Below are 16,884 nucleotides of genomic sequence, written 5' to 3'. Positions count from 1 at the left end.
GTTCTATTAACACTTCGGGGCACACATTAAATCTTATAGCAATGTAAGGGGTAACAAAAGACAAGTTAGTACCCAGATCAAGAAATGCATAAACATCAAGGTTAAAGACTCGTAACATACCCATTTCCACATCGGGAGTCTCACCAATATCTTGCCTAGCGTGAAGAGCATAGAAGCGGTTGTTACGTTGGCCACCCTTAGGTTGAGCTTGGGAGCCTTTTTGCACTTGGCCTCCTAGAGGATGACCTTCTCCACCTTTTTTGGCAACAACAGGGCACTCGTATTGCTTATGGCCTATTTTGCCACATCTATAGCAAGCACTCGTTCCCATCAATCACTTTCCTCCATGATTCTTTCCACACTTTACACACTTATAAAAAGAAGGGCTACTAGAATTCACACCTTCTACTCCTTAAGCTTTAGGGTATGGCAACCTGTCTTCAACAAACTTCTTTTTTGAGCTTTGGCCTTGTTGAGAGCGTCCACTATTACTACCGGTCCTAGCATTGGAGAACCCATCTTCATAGAGTGCCCTCTTAGAATACCTTATCCTTATCTCCTTGAGCTTTTCTCCTTCAATTTGTTTAGCAAAAGTCATGAGCCAAGATATGTCCATCTCCTTAACAAGCATAGCGGTATGACATTTCTTAGCAACCAAGTCGGACACCCTTGATATAAATTTACTCATTTGGGCACGTGGATTGATAACTAATGAAGGATCATACTTGGATAGCTTAGTAAACTTGAGGGCATAGTCCCTAATCCCCATATTTCCTTATCGAAGATTTATGAACTCCAATACTTTAGCCTCCCTTTACTCAAAAGGGAAAAAGTGATCAAGGAAAGCAAGTTTGAAAGCTTCCCATTCAATAAGACCTTCATCCACCCTCTCCAACTTCCATTGAGTGGAACATAATTAAGCAACACCCTTAAGTTGGTAAGCCGCCAACTCTACTTTTTCTTTCAAAGTTACTCCCATAATGTTGACTATCTTGTAGACCTCACCAATAAAATCTTAAGGATCCTTATCAACTCTGGATCCATAAAACTCCAAAGGATTTATTCGTGCAAAGTTCCTCACTCTTGAGGCCGGAGTAGGAACATTTAGATGAGTTGTAATACCTTGTTGGTCACCACTCAGGCTAGCATAGTAATGGCAGTTAGAAACTTTGCATTAGTCACTTGGTTCGGTAGAGGACCATTGTCTTGAGGATCCAAGGGAGCTTTGGCTTTATTGGCATTAGTTTCCTTTGGAAACGGTGGTATTCTTGGAGCCATTCTTCTAAAAATTGTAAAGAAAGATTGTTAGGGAAAAAAAGTCTTATGGTAAACTCTATAGCACAACATAAATCATGAAAGAAGTGAGAATTCCTAAAAAGTCTAATAGCCTTCTATTCATAGATGTGGCACGCTTAAAAACCATGAATAAGACTCTACTTGATGCGACATATTGGAATCCCTAGGACACTTGAAGACCTTATACTCTGATATCAAATTTGTAACTACCCGACCTAGGGTTTAGTTATAACACGACAATCGAAACCTCAAAGAGATAGAACCAAGCATCTTGTACATATTATAAGAATGCATAAAGTAAAGTAAAAGAGAAAACATCATACGAGAGTCTAAACTATGAATAGAAATTGAAGAATGTCACATGACAACATAGACTTGAAACATTTGTCCAACTAGATGCCTCTACTCCTGAGTATGGGCGGGTTCTAAGACATGTCTCTAGCTAAACCTCAATATAAAACATAACATAATATTTGAAAACAAGAACCAACTCAATGACTAGTCCCTAATAAATGAGGAGTTAGCATACACACCGCCAGATAGGAAAGCTTAACTAGCCACATAGATGAGTATGGTCTTCAACCTCAACCCCTATATTATGAGACAATATAGGCAAGACGTATGCATTAGTACGTTGGAATGTACTAAGTATGAGGGTATGCTATGCAATGTAACTCATGGGATGCAATAGTCAAGTAAATTACATGATAAGATGAGATAAGTAAAGTCATGAGAAAATCATATTGACCAAAGCATTTTTAAGAGCATAATTTAAATCATGGCACACATAAGAGATCATACATATGTGACATAGAAACCATAACCGACAATAAGACCATGCGAGCTATTACATGGAATCCCGCTATCTCCTCATACAATGAAGAAAAAGGATAATCTACTTGCCAAGGTAAACTCTACCTGTTATGTTACACCCCACCCTTTTTAAACTCAGAATGTCTCATAAGTTCCTTGGACATTACCATATGAACCGGATATGCTACGACACTATCAAATGACTCCAACGAAGGGAGGATGTGATACCCCGTGGTAGAGAAGGTTGGAAGGGGAATCATAAGAATCCGGAAGGAATAGGAGGCCAAGTAACGAGTCGTAGGACTCTATTTACCTATGTAAGCTACTAAGTTAAAAGTCATATGCACTTGAGCTACTTAATCATATATCAAACTTACGTAGCACGGATTACATAGGTACATAAAATAAGACGAGATTATGAGCCCGCGAGGAAAGGAAAAAAAAAAAAAAAAAAAAAAAAAAAAAAAAGAAGAGACGACACGTGGTAGCCAATGAAGAAGTGACACGTGGCAGCACCTCAAGTAAGAAGGTGACCCACCTGCTTGGGGTCAAGTAGGTGACCCACCTGCTTGGGGGGGGTGGACCCCACTGCCACGTGGCATCCCCTAGTTGGCAGCATGATACAATGGCCAATCATGGCTCGACACGTGTCACCCTAAGGGGCTGACACGTGTCACCTCCAAGGCATCCCATATATACATGTTAAAATGACCCTTAGTCATTCACTTATCCAGAATTTCAGCCAAAAACGTGAACAAAAGGGAGAAAAAAACAACCTAAGGCTAAGAGAGAATGTTATGGCAGCAACAAGGAAAACAAAGGTAAGCTTCCACTTTTGCTCCATAAATTAAGTATATACAGTGTTGTTTAAACATGTGGAGGTGTATATATGTGTCTTAGGATGCCTAAGGAACCATGGTTTCAATTTTACACTTGGAACAAACAAGAAAAAGGTGAAGGAAAAATTAGAAAGTCAAAAAGAGAGGGTTACGGGTTTGGTCTCCAAAAGGTGAGCCTATGAGTTTGGTTCCATGAATTAATTATTTGAGGTGTTACAAGGTTATGTAATAGTGTTTGACAACCAAAAATTTCAATTTGGGGCAGCAAGGAAGTCATACAAACAGTCCTCCTAATTTCAGCACGTCTAGAGAAGTTCCGAGGAGCGACTTGACAATTGTGGCCAATTTCGGGTAAGGTAAGGTTTCTTCTTTTAAGTTGGACTTTATGGAGTTGTTATAAAAGGTGTTACACTCCCAATTGGTGGCTGGAAATATGAAAATGGCTTAGAAATACTTGGCATTCAAAATAATCTAAAACGTAGTCGCTATGGTTGAATTGTCGTCGAAATAAAGTATTGCTTTGTGAAGTACTGCTGCAGGGGTATTGGCTGGTTGTTGCAGGGCCTAAATATGATCTAATGTGGGTTAGGTTGCTGCTGGTTGATACCCCATGACCCCTCGTTACGTATAATTAAAGGCGTCACAAAAATAAAGGCTAGACGCCCTATTTTGATATCGTATTTTGGATAGGTCGTTTGGAGTATATATTATATATTGTTGGTCTGAGTTGCTGCAGGTTATTGTTGTTGGTTGGCTGTAGGTCTTAGGGACCTAATTGGAAATTCGGATAGGGCACATTATAGGGGAGGTGCTGCCCAATTTTCGTTAACGCCTTAACAAACTAAAGGACTAGTCGAGGAAACAACTAAGGCAATAGATTCCATTAACATTAAGGCGTAATCCAAGATACTGGAAAGTTAAGAGTAGTTGATATTCATATTACTTTCATATTGAATAGGTTCAGAAGACGACGAGACGAGCAGGATAAAGGGTAACTCCCAAAAGGTATGTAAAGCTTTCTCTTGGCATGTTTTGGTATAAGTTCGTACAACTATCTTTCTTTCCTTTTGGCAAGTTTTAGCCTTAAGTGAAGTGTGTGTGGAATGTGGGGATAATTCCATTCCCAAAACTCCAAGTATGCCTCATAACCCATATCCACTGCTTAGTATTGGAATTTCTGAAAGAATTGAGTATTGCCTAGTAAGGCTTTTATGTGTTAAACACTAGTATGTGGAAAGCTATTTCTCATTTCCTATGATACGTATTTGATACGAAAGTGAGATTATGATGCCATAATGATTTACCGAGCCCCATGATGGGCCGGGTATGAAATATGTGTATGCAGATCCCATAAAGGAAAGTACAGACCATATATAGTTTATTCTCTTTCTTCTTCTGGCATGTCTTAGTTTTAGGTTAAACATGATATTAGTTCCGAGGTAACTCCATTCTTAGCATCTCTTATTTACGTCTGAATATCGAACTTTTATAATAATCGAACTATTTCCCTGGAAACTTTTATATGTTAAAAAGGTAACAAATGTACAGGCTCCAAGTCTTACACACTATATGTTAACAAATGTTTCTGGTTCCATAAGCGATTTGGCTTTACTTTAGTACATGTCTAGGAGCCCCGAGATTATAATTAAGACAGCCCATAATGGCATTTAGAGGACACTCGAGATTACTACACCGCTACTTGGGTTCTCAAATAAAAGCTTAACTTTTTTATTCTGTCGAGTCTCTGATAATGATTTAAATTGCATATAGTTACTCACTACTCTACTCGTGTATATTGTAACACTTCTTTCACTGAGTCCCGGGCCAGGATATGTTCTCGTGCACAGTTCACTGCATTATTCACTGAGTCCCTCAATAGAGGGCCAGGATACGTGTATAAATATATGATGATGTGTTGTAATAAGGTGGTGATGGCACTGGGGCCATGATGGTTTTACAGAGATGATTTTATAGAGATGATTCACCGGACCCCCGAAAGGGCTGGCTATATGATATGACTCGAACATGCATGTTTTTGTAATTCATAAAGTACAGGTACAGGTTTCTGAATTGATATCTTATCCCCTGATTCTCTATCTCGGATATGTTTCCAGTTGTATTATATTATGTTTTACATACTCAGTACACATATCGTACTGACCCCCTTTCTCGGGGGGCTGCGTTCATGCCCGCAGGTACAGATACAGATTTTGGGAGTCCGTCAGCTTAAGATTCCATGCAGCTCAGCTGGAAGAGGCTTCATTGTATCGGAGCCTAGTTTTTGATACTGTCCACGGATGTATAGAAATTGTTTTATCCATTCAGGGGTACGGCGGGGGCCCTGTCCCGCCATATATTGTCATTTATATGTTTAGAGGTCTGCAGACATGTATATGTGGGTTGTGTATGTCAGTTTGATTAAGCTGGGTCTACATGATATATGATATATGTTATTATGTTATGGCAGCCTTGTTGGCTTGCCTGCCCTGTCATGTTGTGATACAAACGAAAAGGGCTACAGTTTATAAAAATGTTATCGCCAGTGGGGCTCTGTTACATGATATTGTCTTATTTACGATTCAATGTGACCTCAACTAATAGATATATGTACGGGGGGTCCAGGTCGGACCCCAGTCGCGGCCTACGGGGTTGGGTCGTGACAAAAGTGGTATCAGAGCAGTTCGTCCTCGGAGTGTCTGCAGACCGTGTCTAATAGAGTCTTGGTTATCGATGTGTTGCGCGCCACATCTATAAACAGGAAGCTATAGGACATTTAGGATGTTACCTTTCTTCTACATCTGAGATCGTGCTTTAGATCTGAGTCATAGGAAAAATTCTTTATACTAACCTTGGATCTTAACAGAAGGACGACACCAACAGAAAGAAGTAATTGACGACATGGAAAGTTACAAAGCATGTAGGTAAGTAAAGTTAAGCCAAAAAAAAGATATTCGTCGAGTAAGGTATTGAAGTAGAAGTATTATTGAAATGTAAAGTTGAAATTTGAAAGGAAAGCAGACAAAAAGTGCAACAGATGCAGTTTGAAGTTGGACATATGAGGTAAGTCCAATATTTTTATATTATTGTTGACTTTGAAAGCCCTGTGTTGCTGCGAAAAAAAAAATGACATTGAAAGCCCTGTGCGGCTGTGATATGATATGTAAATATATATGCTGGCCCTGTGAGGCATTGTTGGTATTTTCTGTGTGCAGGTTTTGCGATAAGTAAGAAATATAGAGGAAACTCTGCCGAAATTTTTCCAGAACAAAGAACAGGGAATGAAACATAGATTTTTGAGATGTCTAAGGAATTAATACCAAGTACCCCTACTGTGTTCAACTAAAGCTGTAAGAGGTACCCTTTAGGTGGTCGATAAGGGGCACCCTTTTCACTCGAAGAATTTTATTTCGGAGGAACAAAGGCTTATTTAAGTAGTAAAGTTCAGATTACGGTATCTCCAGCCATATTTGTATTGTAGGAATATACACAGAGGGCTCAGAATAAAGGATAAGATGTCCCGCGAATGAGTTTCACTCTTTTTTAAAAAAATAAATAAAATACCAAGCCCTCAACTCCTAATTCTAAACTAGATGAGTGTTCATAACTCGAAGATAAACTCAGAAGGAGACCAGGTAGGTCAAGTACAAAAAAAACGGGTACTGTGATGTTTTAGAGGTTCTAATTTCTTCCAACAATGGTTGGAAAATGATGTACGGCAATAATTTATAATTTGCCACCGACTAATTAGGGAAAGAACTTCTAATAGAAGTACCACAAAGAGATGTCAGGAACTGAATACGGATACGAATTAAAAAGGGGATATATAAGTATGAATTAAATAGTGTGATACCAGTATGCAAGGATAAAGTGAGACCGCTAATAAGGCGCCATTGGTAGCGGCTAACTAAGTTAAAAGACCTGCATTGAGAACGCAGTAAGAGCATGGGGCTTAAGATATAAAAAAAAAAAAATGACGCGTGTACACAACGTCGCCCCAAAAATAGTGGAACCCTTAAGGGACGAGGATGGAAAACTTAAGGAACAAATGATGCAACTTTTATTCGTCCCAATAAACAAAGGATATAAGTTGGGACAAAGCCACCGCTTCAAGAAAACTTGGAATAGTTATCATTGGAATACTAGTGCTGCCTAATTGAAATTGAACGACTACAAAGTACAAACAGAGAAAAGTGCGGGTACCCCCTAAAGGGGGGAAGTTAATGAGAAAACAGCAAAGGTAGGAGGAGGCAATTAATATAGCAATAAATGTGAGATAGACGTCTAAACTTCAATAAGATATCCTGCTGAACCAAGTTAGAAAGGTCTGGAAGCCACCAGTAATTGAACGGAAGCCAGAATGCTACATAAGGCAGCGTTAAGAAGTTTGTGACGAGACCCTGAACAACATAACACTAGAAGGTGGCTGCGTATAAAAACAGAAGAATGTATCAATGAAAGGATATCGAATAATTCAAGAGACACTACGAAGGATAATGATAACATGCTAGACCAAAAGCCAAAATGTTGGTTATAGCGTTGGTCGCAAATGATGTTGCGATAAATGTATAACCAAGGAAAAAAGAATAGAAAGCCTCCTGTGGTAGAAAATGAGAAGAACACAAAGTGAATAAAGGATAGGGGAGCTTATATGTCAAATTCCTTTAAAGCTATGCCAGCTAATAATAGCCAAAACTCAAAATTGCTCCAAAGGTCACTATATGAAAGAACTTTAGCGCTACTCAGTAGCCCACCCTAATGAATGGGTGCGTACAGAAAGGGGGGGAATACAATAGGGGAAGTTAAACCAAAATGATCAAAAAGGGACATGGTCATAGCGGAACTAAAGGTCTACGCCGATACTGGTCGCAAGATAACAAAGGAAGGATAGGGCAAAACATAAAGACTCGCGAGACAACACTAAGGTAAATCTTGGGCTAAATTGAGTGCCCGCACATCGTAGAAAGGATTACAGTGAAACGATACACGAAGACTTCCCAGGAAGGTCACCCATCCCGATCTTACTCTCACCCCAGCACGCTTAACTTCAATATTTTGATGGAACTTAATACGTTAGTACTGGTGTGATCGCACGAGATGGAAGAATCTGAACTAGTAACGGAGAAACGATATGAGATTATGTACCTAGAGTATTATAAGATACGTTAAGGAAATTGTAACAAGGGCTTAAGAAAAACAAGAAGGATTAGCTAATTGCTAATTGACGACGCACTCGAATGCCACAACTCATCAACATAGAACTAGTTAACGAGTGGAAAACCACAGAATAACAATATAGGCCAATTAAAGTTCTGAAAAGAGTCGAGAAAGACTATACGAGGCTAACGGTTACCAAATTATCCACGTCATTACGCACCCATTTTATACTCGGTAAGAGTAGGGTGCTATATGAGTTGTTGTGATTAGGCTAATGAATCAGCCCATTTGCATCCAATCAAGAGCACCTATGCTGCTGAAATTAGAGGGAGTTATAGAACATGGAGAATGGTAAGGTTCCGTGAGGTTTCCTTATCCAATATCCCAGATAAAGGGACTTCAATTATAATTAACGTCTTGAGATCAGTCCAAGAAGAGGTCAGGAGCACAGACAGGTCTTAGTACCGCATTTCTCCCTCGAGATACTAAACAGACTGAGCGCACTATTAGACGCTAGAAGATATGTCACAAGCCGGGAGACTAACTTTGAAGGTAGTTGGAATAATTATCCCTCACTTATCAAGTTGACTACAATAATAATTACTACTCCAGTATTCCAATGGCCCCGACATGATTAAGCAAACTATTGACTAAAAGCCAGAATCGGGAGGAATGATATACAGATAATCGACGTCGACATGCAGAGTTCAAGTTGATGATTGGATGTTCATAATGGGGTCACCAAGAAAAGGAACTTGACCCAGAATATGTTAGACTGTATCAGGTTGCGCGTAAGGTGGGCAACGCGGCTGGTAAGTTGAGCTTACCACTTGATTTGGAGACCATACACCCAGCCTATCAGATATAAATATTTCGCGAATGTACTAGCGATCCACCCATAGTATGTCTTATAAATGAAGTCCATGAGATGGGAGAGTTATCCTATGAGGAGAAACTTATTGCCATCTTCGATTGGCAAATTAGAAGGTTGCGAACTGAAGACGTGCCTTCCTTCAAGGTATTGTGGCAAAATCAAAACTAGAAAAGGGGATGACCTAAGAAATTAAAAAGAGGACATAAAACACCAGGTCAACAGGTAACCCCAACTCCTGAAAGTCGTATACTAAGTACTTCGATGGAAATATGTGAAAGGAAATAAAAACGAATCCCCCGATGGTCTGTATAAGTTCTAAGGGAGGTTTTGTTTAACATTCGGGGACGAATGTTCTAAAGGGGGGAAGGATGTTACACCCCACCCTTTTTAAACTCAGAATGTCTCATAAGTTCCTTGGACATTACCATATGAACCGGATATGCTACGACACTATCAAATGACTCCAACGAAGGGAGGATGTGATACCCCGTGGTAGAGAAGGTTGGAAGGGGAATCATAAGAATCCGGAAGGAATAGGAGGCCAAGTAACGAGTCGTAGGACTCTATTTACCTATGTAAGCTACTAAGTTAAAAGTCATATGCACTTGAGCTACTTAATCATATATCAAACTTACGTAGCACGGATTACATAGGTACATAAAATAAGACGAGATTATGAGCCCGCGAGGAAAGGAAAAAAAAAAAAAAAAAAAAAAAAAGAAGAGACGACACGTGGTAGCCAATGAAGAAGTGACACGTGGCAGCACCTCAAGTAAGAAGGTGACCCACCTGCTTGGGGTCAAGTAGGTGACCCACCTGCTTGGGGGGGGTGGACCCCACTGCCACGTGGCATCCCCTAGTTGGCAGCATGATACAATGGCCAATCATGGCTCGACACGTGTCACCCTAAGGGGCTGACACGTGTCACCTCCAAGGCATCCCATATATACATGTTAAAATGACCCTTAGTCATTCACTTATCCAGAATTTCAGCCAAAAACGTGAACAAAAGGGAGAAAAAAACAACCTAAGGCTAAGAGAGAATGTTATGGCAGCAACAAGGAAAACAAAGGTAAGCTTCCACTTTTGCTCCATAAATTAAGTATATACAGTGTTGCTTAAACATGTGGAGGTGTATATATGTGTCTTAGGATGCCTAAGGAACCATGGTTTCAATTTTACACTTGGAACAAACAAGAAAAAGGTGAAGGAAAAATTAGAAAGTCAAAAAGAGAGGGTTACGGGTTTGGTCTCCAAAAGGTGAGCCTATGAGTTTGGTTCCATGAATTAATTATTTGAGGTGTTACAAGGTTATGTAATAGTGTTTGACAACCAAAAATTTCAATTTGGGGCAGCAAGGAAGTCATACAAACAGTCCTCCTAATTTCAGCACGTCTAGAGAAGTTCCGAGGAGCGACTTGACAATTGTGGCCAATTTCGGGTAAGGTAAGGTTTCTTCTTTTAAGTTGGACTTTATGGAGTTGTTATAAAAGGTGTTACACTCCCAATTGATGGCTGGAAATATGAAAATGGCTTAGAAATACTTGGCATTCAAAATAATCTAAAACGTAGTCGCTATGGTTGAATTGTCGTCGAAATAAAGTATTGCTTTGTGAAGTACTGCTGCAGGGGTATTGGCTGGTTGTTGCAGGGCCTAAATATGATCTAATGTGGGTTAGGTTGCTGCTGGTTGATACCCCATGACCCCTCGTTACGTATAATTAAAGGCGTCACAAAAATAAAGGCTAGACGCCCTATTTTGATATCGTATTTTGGATAGGTCGTTTGGAGTATATATTATATATTGTTGGTCTGAGTTGCTGCAGGTTATTGTTGTTGGTTGGCTGTAGGTCTTAGGGACCTAATTGGAAATTCGGATAGGGCACATTATAGGGGAGGTGCTGCCCAATTTTCGTTAACGCCTTAACAAACTAAAGGACTAGTCGAGGAAACAACTAAGGCAATAGATTCCATTAACATTAAGGCGTAATCCAAGATACTGGAAAGTTAAGAGTAGTTGATATTCATATTACTTTCATATTGAATAGGTTCAGAAGACGACGAGACGAGCAGGATAAAGGGTAACTCCCAAAAGGTATGTAAAGCTTTCTCTTGGCATGTTTTGGTATAAGTTCGTACAACTATCTTTCTTTCCTTTTGGCAAGTTTTAGCCTTAAGTGAAGTGTGTGTGGAATGTGGGGATAATTCCATTCCCAAAACTCCAAGTATGCCTCATAACCCATATCCACTGCTTAGTATTGGAATTTCTGAAAGAATTGAGTATTGCCTAGTAAGGCTTTTATGTGTTAAACACTAGTATGTGGAAAGCTATTTCTCATTTCCTATGATACGTATTTGATACGAAAGTGAGATTATGATGCCATAATGATTTACCGAGCCCCATGATGGGCCGGGTATGAAATATGTGTATGCAGATCCCATAAAGGAAAGTACAGACCATATATAGTTTATTCTCTTTCTTCTTCTGGCATGTCTTAGTTTTAGGTTAAACATGATATTAGTTCCGAGGTAACTCCATTCTTAGCATCTCTTATTTACGTCTGAATATCGAACTTTTATAATAATCGAACTATTTCCCTGGAAACTTTTATATGTTAAAAAGGTAACAAATGTACAGGCTCCAAGTCTTACACACTATATGTTAACAAATGTTTCTGGTTCCATAAGCGATTTGGCTTTACTTTAGTACATGTCTAGGAGCCCCGAGATTATAATTAAGACAGCCCATAATGGCATTTAGAGGACACTCGAGATTACTACACCGCTACTTGGGTTCTCAAATAAAAGCTTAACTTTTTTATTCTGTCGAGTCTCTGATAATGATTTAAATTGCATATAGTTACTCACTACTCTACTCGTGTATATTGTAACACTTCTTTCACTGAGTCCCGGGCCAGGATATGTTCTCGTGCACAGTTCACTGCATTATTCACTGAGTCCCTCAATAGAGGGCCAGGATACGTGTATAAATATATGATGATGTGTTGTAATAAGGTGGTGATGGCACTGGGGCCATGATGGTTTTACAGAGATGATTTTATAGAGATGATTCACCGGACCCCCGAAAGGGCTGGCTATATGATATGACTCGAACATGCATGTTTTTGTAATTCATAAAGTACAGGTACAGGTTTCTGAATTGATATCTTATCCCCTGATTCTCTATCTCGGATATGTTTCCAGTTGTATTATATTATGTTTTACATACTCAGTACACATATCGTACTGACCCCCTTTCTCGGGGGGCTGCGTTCATGCCCGCAGGTACAGATACAGATTTTGGGAGTCCGTCAGCTTAAGATTCCATGCAGCTCAGCTGGAAGAGGCTTCATTGTATCGGAGCCTAGTTTTTGATACTGTCCACGGATGTATAGAAATTGTTTTATCCATTCAGGGGTACGGCGGGGGCCCTGTCCCGCCATATATTGTCATTTATATGTTTAGAGGTCTGCAGACATGTATATGTGGGTTGTGTATGTCAGTTTGATTAAGCTGGGTCTACATGATATATGATATATGTTATTATGTTATGGCAGCCTTGTTGGCTTGCCTGCCCTGTCATGTTGTGATACAAACGAAAAGGGCTACAGTTTATAAAAATGTTATCGCCAGTGGGGCTCTGTTACATGATATTGTCTTATTTACGATTCAATGTGACCTCAACTAATAGATATATGTACGGGGGGTCCAGGTCGGACCCCAGTCGCGGCCTACGGGGTTGGGTCGTGACATGTTAGGTGGGTAATATATACGCTATATATGGATCCAATAGCTAGGCTATGAAGGCAACTTATGGTGGCACGTAGTTTATGGGACATGAGGCTTCTACTAAGGCTTTTGGTAGGGTCCACACCTCAAGTCCACTCGGTGCTAGGTCTAATCCTACGGAATATATACATAGCATAAAAATCATAAATGACATATATCATAGTCATGATCATAGGTTTGAAATCAGAGAGTAACTCATTTTCATAACATACTTGTAATGTGAGAATTGTCCTTTCATCATTACAATCATATTTTCATAATTTATATAGTTAGGCCCTATGTCATCACATAGGTCCCTTAGTCACCTTACTTCATAACTTGTATGAAATTCATACCTTGAACTTAGAGTAGAACTCAATTGCATAACCAATTGACTTGAAAAATCATGTAATTGACTTGAAAACATGCATGATCATATACTTTCTATCATTCCATACATAATTCATAAAGATAATATTATTGGGAAGTATAATTGAAAATACCCATAATTAATATGATGAACCCTAGAGATCAATATAGAATAATTCATGGAAAACTCTTCAATTCAATGCAATAACCATCAATTTATATCAAAATAGACTCATAATCATAATTTTAATCATTATTCATGTAATTGGAATAGAGATAATAAGAACCATACTTTAATTTGATAGAAAACTTGAGAAAATGATTGGGTTTCATGGATGAAAGATTTCATGAATCAATATGTAACAACCCCTAAAATGTTGTATGTCGGTATTTCAATTCTCGACGAAAATAATACAACCTCTGTATTTTGGGCATAACTTTTCATAGGTTGGTCCAAATTAGGTGATTCAAATTTTTGGGTAACCACAACATCAATACTTACAACTTTCATAAATAACACATCTTAATATTCGGAGTATAAGTAGATCAAATAAATTAATATTTGCAAGATATAGTGCTGTGACGGAATTGAGTATTTATAGAAGAAAATTCATATCTCACTGTAGGTTGCTCCAAATTGGTTGATTCTTGAACTATATGAAACTAGACTTCCATATCTACAATTCTTATGAAGACACCAAATCCTAATAAGGAATTTATCTTATTCAAACGCAGCTTCGAAAATGAGTATTCTGTTAAAAAGAACTCATCTTACCTACCATGGAAACATCTAGATACATTTGACATCATTCATGACATAAATTGTCCTCCATTTAACATCATCCATGACATCAATATATTCCATTAACTTTTCTGATTTTTCTTTATAATTATTTTATTATTGTTAGGTCCTTATTTCCCACCTATAAATACCCACCTTATTTCCTCATTTTATTCATATAGCTTTCTTAAGCATTTCTTCTCTCTATATACTTCTTCTCAAATATAGTTTTAGTTTTAGTAGTATAAAAATACTACTCTGGTTATTCTTATACTCCGGATAGTACACAAAACGCTCCGGCGAGAAGAAAAGGCTAGGGGTCTAAGAGTGCTCCAATTCGGAGTAAACCTTCGGATTTAAGGTATGTAAGGCTTTCATAGCATTGGATTGAGTTCATCCATGCGTCCAATATTTAAATTTATTATAATTGAGGTATAGTTGAGTTTTATCCAAATCTTGAATTCTAGATGAATTAATTCTTCTTCTATTGAGTTTGATATATTTATGCATTAATATTATTATTATTGTTATCTCTCATATTATTGGAATTATTGTTCATGGCTACTTTCCCATGAATCCTAATTGATTTGATGTTCATGAATATTTTTACATATGTTTTGAGTAAAGATGTTGGCTTTTTTATTATTTTCATTGATAAAAAGAAAGTTATATGAATTAATACTATATATGTATTTTATTGAGTTTTAAAAGAGAAAAAGAGTTGAGTTTGAATGAATTTGAGCAAATGATATTTTGAGCAAGATGTTTTGATGAGATGTAAATAATGTTTTTGGAAGTATAATGATTGATGAACATGAAATGAGATGATTTTGATGATTTAAATTAAAGTCCAATGAGACTAGATGATGAGTTTAATATGAGCACATATTTTGGGAGTAGTATTGAGCACCGAGTTGGGTAAAAGTTTAATTGACTCAAACCCAGAACTACGTAGCCAGCGTAGGATGGAGGCTATGCCTCTTAAGTCCCAAACAGAGGACTTTGATGAGTGGATCCAAGATGGTGATGTCCTTTACCCTGGAAAGGTATTGGATGGATGTGGCAACGACATCGCTTAGTTGTATCATCGCTAGCTCATAAGTGATGGTTGTCGGTTAGAGAAACTCCCAACTGAGTAAGCATTGCTTATTACTATTATTTTTATTATTATATTTTAAACTTGCATTACATATTCATGTTGAGATGATGTTGAGTTCTGAGCTGAGTTTTCTTGAGAGGAGTTTCTTGATATCTGTCCTTACCTTCCTGCCATTTTATATACTCGTACATTCCACGTACTGACGTCATTCGACCTGCATCGTTTTATGATGCAGATACAGGTGTTAGAGATCCTCAACAGGCGCATCGTTGAAGATCATTTCTTTTCAGCTATTTGGTGAGTCCTTTTTGTATTCGAAGGAACTCCTTATCCTTTTATTATTGTTGTGTGTGATGTTTCTTTTGAGGTAGCCATAGACATGTCATTGACACCATCTAAGAGTATTAGAGGCTTCATAGACAGAGTCTGATGATGTAATCGGAGTAGTTCTCCTTAGAAACTACTTCTTATAAAAATTATCTATTTTTCCTTTGATTATGACTAGCCCACATTAGTATTCTTAAGTCTTCCGCTGATGAATAAATAAGAAATGAAACCAAGTGGTTCTCTCGGAAGCCAAAAATGGTTTCTGAGTGCCGGCCACACCTAGGGTACCCTCTCGGGTGTGACACAATACCCACATACCTTAAGTGAGAAAATCAAATAATTTGGAAGTACTTAAGAGTTTTGATGTAGATCTTGAGTGAATTTACTTGAAGTCTTCAATGGAGTCCTTGAGAGTCTTTTGTAGAGAGAGAAATATTTGAGTAGGTGAATTATAGAAGAATGCATAGAATTAGAGGATTAGGCTAATTTATAGAGCTGAATTAGGTTCTAAAAATGTCTAGGTTCATTAACTAACAATTAGGAAAAATTCTAAAGTTCCCTTACTTAAAGACTAATTTCGGACAAAAACCATCGCCAGGTCCGTGATGCGTACTTGGCACAGACTTTACCTCATTGCGCATTTTCTTCAAAAAATCTATCTTTCGATATATCGATCTTAAAAATCCGCCGAGACCATTTTACCACAGGTTTTGACCTCCTGAATGATATTCTGAACTAAGATTTGTCAAAAAGATTAAGGATAATGCACCACATGAGCGGCCTAATCCCAAAGCATTCTTGAGGCACTTGTGAGCATTTTGAGGAATGTTACAGTTTCCTCTTGCTCTGGTGTTCCTCTCTATCCCTTTTCTTATCATCATCAACCTGCTGAGTATACACAATGAGTCTTGAGATATTCTTGTCAAAAATTTTAACTCTAGCTTTGCACTCTTTCTTCAAATGTTTTTCTAATCTAGAGACAAACTTCCTCATCTTAGATCTCACATTCAAAACCATTTTTAGACCATACCCAGATAGCTAAATAAACTTATAGTCATATTCTTTCACAATCAACCCTTCCTATTTTAGATTCATAGACTCTTGTACCTTTTCCTCCCTTAGCTCTCAAGGAAAGAAGTGGTCCAATAATTCTCCCTTGAACTCATCCCATATAGCCGATTTAGCATCCTCACCACAACTTTCCTCCCACTGATTATATCAGAGTTGGTTACACCTTTTTGCTAGTAAGAAAAATGTTCAACTCTTTTGATCTTAGGAGCCTGAATAGCCTTAAGAATCTTCCACATCTCATCAATGAAGTTTTGGGATCCTCATCTATCTTGGACCTAATCAACAATGGTGGATTCATCTTTAAGAAATCCCTGATCCTAGTCATAAGTTACTGGAGCTAGTGACTAAAGTGCCCTGATGGCCAGACCAAGCAACCACCAACTGAATGAGCATTGTAATTGCTCTCCTAAATTCTGCCTCAAAGGTAGGGCTAAACTGAGGAGAATCCATCTACGAAACACTTGTAGTGCTAGAAGGAACCTCTTGAGTCCCT

The 16,884-nt window shown here is 38.3% G+C and overlaps 1 long non-coding RNA gene across 1 annotated transcript in view; it reads left to right on the top strand.

The window, feature by feature from the left end:
* Positions 1–15,382, top strand: part of LOC129876329 (uncharacterized) — a 63,010-nt gene extending 47,628 nt beyond the window's left edge. Inside the window, exon 6 of the long non-coding RNA XR_008763364.1 lies at positions 15,229–15,382. This is a non-coding gene — a long non-coding RNA (uncharacterized LOC129876329). The remainder of the gene's footprint in view (positions 1–15,228) is intronic.
* Positions 15,383–16,884: the final 1,502 nt, after the last annotated feature.

Source organism: Solanum dulcamara, chromosome 12 (genome assembly GCF_947179165.1).
Source record: "Solanum dulcamara chromosome 12, daSolDulc1.2, whole genome shotgun sequence".
NCBI lineage: Eukaryota > Viridiplantae > Streptophyta > Magnoliopsida > Solanales > Solanaceae > Solanum > Solanum dulcamara.
The sequence above is the reverse complement of the archived record's forward strand: the minus strand, read 5'-3'. Positions and strand labels throughout refer to the sequence as shown.